At 41.6% G+C, this 11229-nt stretch overlaps 1 non-coding gene across 1 annotated transcript; it reads right to left on the reverse strand.

Annotated features, from left to right (window-relative positions):
• Positions 1–1181: 1181 nt before the first annotated feature.
• LOC130952991 (small nucleolar RNA R71) lies at positions 1182–1289 on the reverse strand. The gene has a single exon (XR_009075164.1). It is a non-coding gene; the product is annotated as a small nucleolar RNA R71 (small nucleolar RNA).
• Between the last annotated feature and the right edge of the window lie 9940 nt (positions 1290–11229).

An 11229-nucleotide genomic window follows, 5' to 3' on the forward strand; every position in this document is an offset into this window, starting at 1 on the left:
AATCTTTTCAATCAAATGTTTTCAAAATCAATTTCTTTCCTTTTTAAAAGATACTTACTAACAATTAATGATTTGATTGAACATCTCAAAATTGTTGCCTTTTCTGTTGAGAAAGGTTTTATGTTTGAATCATATCTTTTCTTGTTAGGCAAGTTATTAATTTTTAAAATCAAATCTTTTTCAAATTGTTTTCAAATTACATCTTTTAAAATTGTTTTCAAATCATATCTTCTCAATCACATCTCTTTGACCATAACTTTTCAATCATATCTTCTCAACCACATCTTTTTCAAAATAGTTTTCAATCAAATCTTTTTTGATGTCTAATTTCAAAATCTTTTTTTTCGAAAATCACTTGATGTCTTTCCCACTTTTGTTTTCGAAAATCAATTAGTGTTCTTCAAAAATGTTTTCAAAATTTTATAATTAATTTTCGAAAATTACCCCCCCTTTCTTCTTCACATCCTTCTATTTATGGAGTACCACTCCTTCTTAATGCACAATTCGAACCTTATCCAATTAAAGTTCGAATTCTCCTTCTCCTTCTTCTTTCTATTTCTCTTTTCCTCTGACACTTCAAGGAATCTCTATACTGTGACATAGAGGATTCCATATTTTCTTGTTCTCTTCCCTTTCATATGAGCAGGAGCAGAGACAAAGGCATTCTTGTTGAAGCTGACCCTGAACCTGAGAGAACCTTGAAGCGAAAGCTAAGAAAAGCCAAAGCACAACTCTCTTTAGAGCACCTGACTGAATTCTTCAAGGAAGAAGAACACATGGCAGCCGAAAACAACAACAATGCCAACAATGCAAGGAAGGTGCTGGGTGACTTCACTGCACCTACTCCTGATTTCTATGGGAGAAGCATCTCTATCCCTGCCATTGGAGCAAACAACTTTGAGCTTAAGCCTCAATTAGTTTCTCTAATGCAACAGAATTGCAAGTTCCATGGACTTCCAATGGAAGATCCTCATCAGTTTTTAGCTGAATTCTTGCAAATCTGTGACACAGTCAAGACTAATGGGGTTAACCCTGAGGTCTATAGACTGATGCTATTCCCTTTTGCTGTAAGAGACAGAGCTAGAATATGGTTGGATTCTCAACCTAAAGAAAGCCTGGACTCTTGGGAAAAGCTAGTCAATGCCTTCTTGGCAAAGTTCTTTCCACCACAAAGATGGAGTAAGCTTAGAGTGGAAGTCCAAACCTTCAGACAGAAGGATGGAGAATCCCTCTATGAAGCTTGGGAAAGATACAAACAATTAATCAGAAGATGTCCTTCAGACATGCTTTCTGAATGGAGCATCATAGGTATTTTCTATGATGGTCTCTCTGAACTATCCAAGATGTCTTTGGATAGCTCTGCTGGAGGATCTCTTCATCTGAAGAAGACGCCTGCAGAAGCTCAAGAGCTAATTGAAATGGTTGCAAATAACCAATTCATGTACACTTCTGAAAGGAATCCTGTGAACAATGGGACTAGTCAGAAGAAAGGAGTTCTTGAGATTGACACTCTGAATGCCATATTGGCTCAGAACAAGATATTGACTCAACAAGTCAATTTGATTTCTCAAAGCCTGTCTGGAATGCAAAATGCACCAAACAGTACTAAGGATACTTCATCTGAGGAAGAAGCTTATGATCCTGAGAACCCTTCCATGGAAGAGGTGAATTACCTAGGAGAACCCTATGGAAACACCTACAATTCTTCATGGAGAAATCACCCAAATCTCTCATGGAAGAATCAAGAGAGACCTCAACAAGGTTTCAATAATAATAATGGTGGAAGAAACAGGTTTAGCAATGGCAAGCCTTTTCCATCATCTTCTCAGCAACAGACAGAGAGTTCTAAGCAGAATACTTCTGACTTAGCAACAATGGTCTCTGATCTAATAAAGACCACTCAAAGTTTCATGAATGAAACAAGGTCCTCCATCAGAAATTTGGAAGGACAAGTGGGTCAGCTGAGTAAGAAAGTTACTGAACTCCCTCCTAGTACTCTCCCAAGTAATACAGAAGAAAATCCAAAAGGAGAGTGCAAAGCCATAGACATGGCCGAATATGGAGAGGAAAGAGAGGAGGTGGACGCCACTGAGGAAGACCTCAATGGACGTGCACCAACCTCCTCTGAGTTCTTCAATGAGTTCCAATGGGAATCTGAGGCTCAAAATGAGACCATAGAGATTCCATTGGACTTACTTCTGCCATTCATGAGCTCTGATGAGTATTCTTCCTCTGAAGAGGATGAGTATGTCACTGAAGAGCAAGTTGCTAAATACCTTGGAGCAATCATGAAGCTAAATGACAAGTTATTTGGAAATGAGACTTGGGAAGATGAACCTCCCTAGCTCACCAAAGAACTGGATGACTTGTCTAGGCATAAACTGCCTCAAAAGAGGCAGGATCCTGGGAAGTTTTCTATACCTTGTACCATAGGCACCATGACCTTCAAGAAGGCCTTGTGTGACTTAGGGTCAAGTGTAAACCTCATGCCCCTCTCTGTAATGGAGAAATTAGGGATCCTTGAGGTGCAAGCTGCAAAGATCTCACTAGAGATGGCAGACAACTCAAGAAAACAAGCCCATGGACTTGTAGAGGATGTTCTGGTTAAAGTTGAAGACCAGTACATTCCTAATGATTTCATAGTCCTAGAGACTGGGAAGTGCATGGATGAATCCATCATCCTTGGCAGACCCTTCCTAGCCACAGCAAAGGCTGTGATTGATGTTGATAGAGGAGAGTTGATCATTCAAGTGAATGAAGAATCCTTGGTGTTTAAGGCCCAAGGACATCCCTCTGTCATCAGGGAGAGGAAGCATGAAGAGCTTCTCTCAAAACAGAGCCAAACAGAGCCCCCACAGTCAAACTCTAAGTTTGGTGTTGGGAGGCCACAACCAAACTCTAAGTTTGGTGTTGAAACCCCACATTCAAACTCTAAGTTTGGTGTTGGGAGGTTTCAACACGGTTCTGAGCATTTCTGAGGCTCCATGAGAGCCCTCTGTCAAGCTAATGACATTAAAGAAGCGCTTGTTGGGAGGCAACCCAATGTTTTATAATTAATTATTTTCTTTTGTTATTTTTTTGTAGGTTGATGATCATAAGAAGTCACAAAAACAATGAAAAAAGCAAAAACAGAATGAAAAACAGGAAGAAAAACAGCACACCCTGGAGAAGAAGAAGCTGGCGTTCAAACGCCAGTAATGCTAGCTGTTGGGCGTTTAACGCCCAGTCTGGCACCCTTCTGGGCGTTTAACGCCAGAAAGGGGCACCAGACTGGCGTTAAACGCCAGTAAAGGGCAAGAACCTGGCGTTAAACGCCAGGAATGGGCACCAGCCCGGCGTTTAACGCCAGAAATGGCTCAAAACGTGATTTTGAGCAACATTTGGTGCAGGGATGACTTTTCCTTGACACCACAGGATCTGTGGACCCCACAGGACCCCACCATCACTCTCTCTCTTCTTCCCCCATTCACCAATCACCTCAATACCTCTTCCCCAAAAACCCTTCACCTATCAAATCCCATCTTTCTCTTCACCACTCACATCCATCCTTCATAAATCCCCACCAACCTCACCCTTCAAATTCAAACCACTTTCCCTCCCAAAACCCACCCCTAATGGCCGAACCTTTACCCCCCTCTCTCCTATAAATACCCTTCTTCAACTCTTCATTTTCACACAACCTAAACACCCTTTCTTACCCTTCTTGGCCGAACACACTACCATCTCCCTTCTTCCTCATTTCTTCTTCTTCTACTCTCTTCTTTCTTCTTTTGCTTGAGGACGAGCAAACATTTTAAGTTTGGTGTGGTAAAAGCGTTGCTTTTTCGTTTTTCCATAACCATTATGGCATCCAAGGCCGGAGAAACCTCTAAAAAGAGGAAAGGGAAGGCAAAAGCTTCCACCTCCGAGTCATGGGAGATGGATAGATTCCTCTCAAGGGTGCATCAAGACCACTTCTATGAAGTTGTGGCCTTGAAGAAGGTGATCCCCGAAGTCCCCTTTTCACTCAAAAAGGGTGAATATCCGGAGATCCGCCATGAGATCCGAAGAAGAGGTTGGGAAGTTCTTACCAACCCCATTCAACAAGTCGGAATCTTGATGGTTCAAGAGTTCTATGCCAATGCATGGATCACAAAGAACCATGACCAAAGTGTGAACCCGAATCCAAAGAATTATCTCACTATGGTTCGGGGGAAATACTTGGATTTTAGTCCGGAGAGTGGGAGGGTGGCGTTCAACTTGCCTATGATGCAAGGAGATGAGCATCCTTACACTAGAAGGGTCAACTTTGATCAAAGGTTGGACCAAGTCCTCACAATCATATGTGAAGAGGGCGCACAATGGAAGCAAGATTCAAGAGGAAAGCCGGTCCAATTGAGAAGGCATGACCTCAAGCCCGTGGCTAGAGGATGGTTAGAGTTCATACAACGCTCAATCATCCCCACTAGCAACCGGTCCGAAGTTACCATAGACCGGGCCATCATGATCCATAGTATCATGATTGGAGAAGAAATAGAGGTTCATGAGGTTATGGCCCAAGAACTATATAAGGTGGTGGACAAGACCTCCACCTTGGCAAGGTTAGCCTTTCCTCATCTCATTTGTCACCTCTGTTATTCAGTTGGAGTTGACATAGAGGGAGATACCCCCATTGATGAGGACAAGCCCATCACCAAGAAAAGGATGGAGTACACAAGAGACCCCTCTCACCATGAGATCCCTGAGATTCCTCAAGGGATGAATTTTCCTCCACAAAACTATTGGGAGCAACTAAACACCTCCCTAGGAGAACTAAGTTCCAACATGGGACAACTAAGGGTGGAGCATCAAGAACACTCCATTCTCCTCCATGAAATTAGAGAAGAACAAAGAATCATGAGAGAGGAGCAACAAAGGCAGGGAAGAGACATTGAGGAGCTCAAGCACTCCATAGGACCTTCAAAAGCAAGGAAGAGCCGCCATCACTGAGGTGGACCCATTCCTTGATTTCCTTGTTCTTTATTCCTCTGTTTTTCGAATTTTAGTGCTTTATGTTTATCCACGTTTGTGTCTTATGATCATTAGTGTCTTAGTGTCTATGCCTTAAAGCTATGAATATGAATCCATCACATTTCTTAAATGAAAACTGTTTTTATCACAAAAGAACAAGAAGTACAGGATTTCAAATTCATCTTTAAAACTAGCTTAATTAGATTGATGTGGTGACAATACTTTTTGTTCTCTGAATGTATGCTTGAACAGTGCATATGTCTTTTGAATTTGTTGTTCATGAATGTTAAAATTGTTGGCTCTTGAAAGAATGATGAAAAAGGAGACATGTTACTGAGGATCTGAAAAATCATAAAAATGATTCTTGAAGCAAGAAAAAGCAGTGAATACAAAAAAAAAAAGAGAAAAGCAAGTGAAAAAAAAAAGAAGGAGAAAAACGAAAAAAAGGGGGAGAAAAAGAAAAAGAAAGAAAAAGAAAGAAATAAAGTTGTGATCCAAGGCAAAAAGAGTGTGCTTAAGAACCCTGGACACCTCTAATTGGGGACTTTAGCAAAGCTGAGTCACAATCTGAAAAGGTTCACCCAATTATGTGTCTGTGGCATGTATGTATCCGGTGGTAATACTGGAAGACAGAGTGCTTTGGGCCACAGCCAAGACTCAATAAGTAGCTGTGTTCAAGAATCATCATACTTAACTAGGAGAATCAATAACACTATCTGGATTCTAAGTTCCTAAAGAAGCCAATCATTCTGAACCTCAGAGGATAAAGTGAGATGCCAAAACTGTTTGGAGGCAAAAAGCTACTAGTCCCGCTCATCTAATTTGGAGCTATGTTTCATTGATAATTTGGAGTCTATAGTATATTCTCTTCTTTTTATCTTATTTGATTTTCAGTTGCTTGGGGACAAGCAACAATTTAAGTTTGGTGTTGTGATGAGCGGATAATTTGTACGCTTTTTGGCATTGTTTTTAGTATGTTTTTAGTATCTTTTAGTTAGTTTTTATTATATTTTTATTAGTTTTTAGTTAAAATTCACTTTTTAGGACCTTTTACTATTGTATAGAAATCTTTGGATTGTTTTTGATCCTTTGATCATCTTTGGACATCTAGTTCTTAGATCATTTGGGGGCTGGCCATTCGGCCATGCCTAGACCTTGTTCTTATGTATTTTCAACGGTGGAGTTTCTACACACCATAGATTAAGGTGTGGAGCTCTGCTGTACCTCGAGTATTAATGCAATTACTATTGTTCTTCCATTCAATTCCGCTTGTTCTTTTACCAAGATATCACTTGTTCTTCAACATGATGAAGGTGATGATTGACGCCCATCACCATTCTCACCTATGAACAAGGTGACTGACAACCACTCTTGTTCTACAAGCATTCGAGGCTTGGTGAATATCTCTTGGATTTCTGATTGCATGATGCATGGTTGATCGCCTGACAACCGAGTGCTCGCCTGACAAACGAGCCAGCCATTCCATGAGATCAGAGTCTTCGTGGTATAGGCAAGAACTGATGGCGGCATTCAAGAGAATCCGGAAGGTCTAACCTTGTCTGTGGTATTCTGAGTAGGATTCAATGACTGAATGACTGTGACGTGCTTCAAACTCCTAGCAGGCTAGGGCGTTAGTGACAGACGCAAAAGTATCAATGGATATTATTCCGGCCTGAACGAGAACCGACAGCTGAATTCCGCTATGCCGTGACAGGACATATGCAATCGCTTTCACTGAGAGGATGGGAGGTAGCTGCTGACAACAGTGAGACCCTACACAAGCTTGCCATGGAAAGGAGTAAGAAGGATTGGATGAAGGCAGTAGGAAAGCATAGAGACGGAAGGGAAGGCATCTTCATACGCTTGTCTGAAGCTCTTACACCAATGATATACATAAGTATCACTATCTTTATCTTTTATGTTATTTTCGTTCATCACCATATATATTTGAGTTTGCCTGACTAAGATTTACAAGATGACCATAGCTTGCTTCAATGCTAACAATCTCCGTGGGATCGACCCTTACTCACGTAAGGTTTATTACTTGGACGACCCAGTGCACTTGCTGGTTAGTTGTGCGAAGTTGTGTAATGCCATGGAATTGAACCACCAAGTTCTTGGAGTTCATGACCAGGGATTATTTGAGTTGTGAAAAAGTATTGTTCACAATTTCGCGCACCACAAACGTAAAAGAGGATACTCATCTATGTCTATCATAGATCTTATGCATGATGCCTCCTGGCGGGAGAAACACTTTACCGCGCAGGAGAAGGCTGACCAGCTACTCCCTGCTACTGATTCCATAAGGTTTGCAAACCGATACTGCGAGTTGAAATATCCGGTGTTTACAACCTCCAGGAACCTGTAGTTAGAGCGGACTCTAAAAATTCCAAATGAACTCCAGCAATACATCTCTAATCAGATAAAAGAAAGAGGCTGGTTCTTCCTGGAGAGAAACCTTACAGAAGTCAATGCATCTTGGGTAAGGGATTTTACTGCAATTACTTCATCACTTCCCTGGATGCAGTGAACCTAAGAGGCAAGCAGATACTGGTCACTAAAGAGGCCATTGAGGCCATTCTGCAGCTCCCACCTAAGTCTGATAAGCCTGATGGTTACAAAAGGGCTGAGGAGGACATGCGCTTTATGCGATTTGATTGGGATGCAGTCAAGGCGAGAATTGCCCTTGACCCGACTGTTCCATAGGAATTGGGTCAGGACACCACCATGCCTAAGGGAATCAAGCGGATTTACTTAAATGATGAGGCTCAGCTTTGGCACCAGATCTTGAGCAACTATGTTATGCCGAGTACCCATGAGACCGTGATACCGGCCGCTATGATCACCCTCCTTTGGTGTGTGATGGAGTGTAAGGACCTGTACCAGCCATGCTTTAGCCGGTCCTACATGGCCAGGGTCCACATCCGAGGCACTCTTCCCTTTCCCTATTTGGTTACACAGCTGGGCCGTCGAGCTGACGTGCCTTGGGTGGATGCCGATGAGAAGCCACCGACTGCAGACTGCAGGAAGATTATTCCTCACAGTAGGAACTTTCTAGCTTTGGGCTACAAACCCCCACCCTTCACTGCTACTGATGAGATAGCTACACCTTCCGCTGGTCCTTCTTCCTCCACAGCTACCCCTGCTGCCACTACTGCACCTCCACCTGCCTCAGAGCCAGTTTATCACCTAGTGCACCGCTTGTTTCAGCGCCGCAACCGGCACCGGTATGAGAGATCTGAGCGTCACCGCCGGTGCCGTTATGAGCACCTGAAGCTGTTGATACAATCTGGCAATGACATTCCCTCCGAGCCTAACACACCATCGGAGCCATCTGAGGAGGAGGCGGACGAGCATGAGGAGGAGACCCATCTACAGAGAGAGACAGAGCAGGCAGGCACAGAGCAGGCAGCATAGTGCACGAAATTGTGATCATCAATGGCGCCATCAACATGGTACGCTCAATTGCAATCTCAACTCTTTATGACAACTTCGCACAACTAACCAGCAAGTGCACTGGGTCGTCCAAGTAATAAACCTTACGCAAGTAAGGGTCGATCCCACGGAGATTGTTGGTATGAAGCAAGCTATGGTCACCTTGTAAATCTCAGTCAAGCAGATTCAAATGGTTATGGGTGATTTATGAATAAAGCATAAAATAAGGATAGAGATACTTATGTAATTCATTGGTGAGAATTTCAGATAAGCGTATGGAGATGCTTTGTCCCTTCCGTCTCTCTGCTTTCCTACTGTCTTCTTCCAATCCTTCTTACTCCTTTCCATGGCAAGCTGTATGTTGGGCATCACCGTTGTCAATAGCTACAGTCCCGTCCTCTCAGTGAAAATGTTCAACGCGCTCTGTCACAGCACGGCTAATCATCTGTCGGTTCTCAATCAGGTTGGAATAGAAGCCAGTGATTTTTTTGCGTCTGTCACTAACGCACAGCATTCAGGAGTTTAAAGCTCGTCACAGTCATTCAATCCTTGAATCCTACTCAGAATACCACAGACAAGGTTTAGACCTTCCGGATTCTCTTGAATGCCGCCATCAATTCTAGCTTATACCACGAAGATTCTGATTAAGGAATCCAAGAGATAAACATTCAAGCCTTGTTTGCTTGTAGAACGGAAGTGGTTGTCAAGCACACGTTCATAAGTGAGAATGATGATGAGCGTCACATAATCATTACATTCATCATGTTCTTGGGTGCGAATGAATATCTTAGAACAAAAATAAGCTGAATTGAATAGAAGAACAATAGTAATTGCGTTAATACTCGAGGTACAGCAGAGCTCTACACCTTAATCTATGGTGTGTAGAAACTCCACCGTTGAAAATACATAAGAACAAGGTCTAGGCATGGCCGAATGGCCAGCCTCCCGATGATCTCAGAACTAGACGTCCAAAGATGATCCTAAGATCTAAAGTGATCAAAAGAAGAAAATACAATAGCAAAAGGTCCTATTTGTAGAGAACTAGTAGCTTAGGGTTTACAAAGATGAGTAAATGACATAAAAATCCACTTCCGGGCCCACTTGGTGTGTGCTTGGGCTGAGAATTGAAGCTTCTTATGTGTAGAGACTTTTCTTGGAGTTAAACGCCAGCTTTTGTGCCTGTTTGGGCGTTTAACTCCCATTCTTTTGCCAGTTCCGGCGTTTAACGCCAGCCAGTTTTGAGCGGATTTGGAACGCCGGTTTGGGCCATCAAATCTCGGGCAAAGTATGGACTATTATACATTGCTGAAAAGCCCAGGATGTCTACTTTCGAACGCAATTGAGAGCGCGCCAATTAAGCTTCTGTAGCCTCAGAAAATCAACTTCGAGTGCAGGGAGGTCAGAATCCAACAGCATCTGCAGTCCTTTTCAGCCTCTGAATCAGATTTTTGCTCAGGTCCCTCAATTTCAGCCAGAAAATACCTGAAATCACAGAAAAACACACAAACTCATAGAAAAATCCAGAAAAGTGAATTTTAACTAAAAACTAATAAAAATATAATAAAAACTAACTAAAATATACTAAAAACATACTAAAAACAGTGCCAAAAAGCGTATAAATTATCCGCTCATCACAACACCAAACTTAAATTGTTGCTTGTCCCCAAGCAACTGAAAATCAAATAAGATAAAAGGAAGAGAATATGCAATGAATTCCAAAAACATCTATGAAGATCAGTATTAATTAGATGAGCGGGGCTTTTAGCTTTTTGCCTCTAAACAGTTTTGGCATCTCACTCTATCCTTTGAAATTCAGAATGATTGGCTTCTATGGGAACTCAGAATCCAGATATTGTTATTGATTCTCCTAGTTAAGTATGATGACTCTTGAATACAGCTACTTTATGAGTGTTGGCCGTGGCCCAAAGCACTCTGTCTTCCAGTATTACCACCGGATACATACATGCCACAGACACATAACTGGGTGAACCTTTTCAGATTGTCACTCAGCTTTGCTAGAGTTCCCAATTAGAGGTGTCCAGGGTTCTTAAGCACACTCTTTTTGTCTTGGATCACAACTTCATTATTTTTTTCTTTTTCTTTTTCCCCTTTTTTTCGTTTTTTTTTGTTTTCACTGCTTTTTCTTGCTTCAAGAATCATTTTTATGATTTTTCAGATCCTCAGTAACATGTCTCCTTTTTCATCATTCTTTCAAGAGCCAACTTTCATGAACAACAAATTCAAAAGACATATGCACTGTTCAAGCATACATTCAGAAGTCAAAGTATTGCCACTGCATCAAAATAATTAATCTGTTATAAAATTCAAAATTCATGCAATTCTTCTCTTTTTCAATTAAGAACATTTTTCATTTAAGAAAGGTGATGGATTCATAGGACATTCATAACTTTAAGGCATAGACACTTAGACACTAATGACCATAAGACACAAACATAGATAAACATAAGTATAAAAATTCGAAAAACAGAAAAATAAAGAACAAGGAAATTAAAGAACGGGTCCACCTTAGTGATGGCGGCTTGTTCTTCCTCTTGAAGATCTTATGGAGTGCTTGAGCTCCTCAATGTCTCTTCCTTGCCTTTTTTGCTCCTCTCTCATGATTCTTTGATCTTCTCTAATTTCATGGAGAAGAATGGAATGTTCTTGGTGCTCCACCCTTAGTTGTCCCATGTTGGAACTCAATTCTCCTAGGGAGGTGTTGATTTGATCCCAATAGTTTTGTGGAGGAAAGTGCATCCCTTGAGGCATCTCAGGGATTTCATGATGAGGAATTTCCTCATGTCC

The sequence above is a fragment of the Arachis stenosperma genome, chromosome 9 (genome assembly GCF_014773155.1).
Source record: "Arachis stenosperma cultivar V10309 chromosome 9, arast.V10309.gnm1.PFL2, whole genome shotgun sequence".
Taxonomy (NCBI): Eukaryota; Viridiplantae; Streptophyta; class Magnoliopsida; order Fabales; family Fabaceae; genus Arachis; species Arachis stenosperma.